The sequence below is a fragment of the Halictus rubicundus genome, unplaced genomic scaffold (assembly GCF_050948215.1).
Source record: "Halictus rubicundus isolate RS-2024b unplaced genomic scaffold, iyHalRubi1_principal scaffold0020, whole genome shotgun sequence".
In the NCBI taxonomy this organism is placed as follows: Eukaryota; Metazoa; Arthropoda; class Insecta; order Hymenoptera; family Halictidae; genus Halictus; species Halictus rubicundus.
Window position 1 is genome coordinate 202,839 of NW_027488561.1, and position 1,215 is coordinate 204,053.

Genomic DNA, 1,215 nt, shown 5'->3' on the forward strand with positions numbered 1-1,215 from the left:
TCGGGTTGCACCTACTGGTGCAACGCCACTGACTCGGTCAGTTGGAAAAGGAAAATTGCTGTCCGACGTTGGCTGCACAGTTGCAGATAAGTATGCAGGATCGCTGATTTGTATCAACGATAGAAATAAAGTATTATTCCACGTCGGGTTGCACCTACTGGTGCAACGCCACTGACTCGGTCAGTTGGAAAAGGAAAATTGCTGTCCGATGTTGGCTGCACACTTGCAGATAAGTGTGCAGGATCGCTGATGTATATCAGCGATTGAATATAATGAAAAATATAAAAAATATTCCGAGACAACAATGGATGGGGCATCAGCCCCCAATGTAAGTACGACAATGAAATTTTAGATTTCATATTCTCAAGCAGTATAAATACTAACTAATTTTTGTCAAATTTTGTTTATTTTCATGTTTCTCGAACCATGTGGGCTGTTTGTTCGTCGACACGATGATGGACGATACTGGCCGAGAGTTGTCCTACACCATGCAGATTCTAAGGCGACAATGGACGGAGCATCACCAATGTAAGTAGACCAACACAATTTTACTTTTTATATTTCAAGGTGGATTCCAATTTTTTTATGTTTATTCTCTTTTTCTCGATTCATCTGAGCTGTTCTTCGAGGCGACGATGGAGGAACACTGACCGACTGTCATCCCATACTGCGCAGATTTCAAGCCGACAATGGATGGAGCAGCAGCTCACAATGTAAGCAGAGCAATGCAATTTTACCTTTTACATTATCGAGTAAATTCCAATTTTTTTCGCATTTTGTCTATTTTGTTTTTGTGTCACTTCTAGCAACGAATCATGTGGACTGAAGGAAGGAGACTGTCCTCAAACCTCCCTCACATCCGTAACAACAACAAGAAAGAAAAGGAGTAGCCAAGCGAGGACGACCAAGCTCTATCTCTACGATGTCCACCACGAGGAGGACGCTCCTTCGCCACCCATCGACGCCGCACCGCGAAAATAAAACATAATCCCTCCTCACGCGCCCCAAATATGCGCCCCCCCCCACACACACACTTTGTAAAAAAACACGCTTTTCCCATATATTTGCCACTGTATTAGTTTCTGCTTATGAATAAATGCAACATTGAAAAAGAAAAATCGTTGTTACCTCAATATTTTTAAAACATTAAAAAAAAATGTAATTACAATCACATAAATAAACCATATAAGAAATTGAAAAAATAAAGATGACGTA

At 40.8% G+C, this 1,215-nt stretch overlaps 1 long non-coding RNA gene across 1 annotated transcript; it reads left to right on the plus strand.

Moving 5' to 3' along the window:
* The first annotated feature begins 624 nt into the window (after window positions 1-624).
* LOC143363091 (uncharacterized) lies at window positions 625-981 on the plus strand. The gene is made up of 2 exons (XR_013083731.1): window positions 625-713; window positions 807-981. It is a non-coding gene; the product is annotated as an uncharacterized LOC143363091 (long non-coding RNA).
* The last annotated feature ends 234 nt before the right edge of the window (window positions 982-1,215 follow it).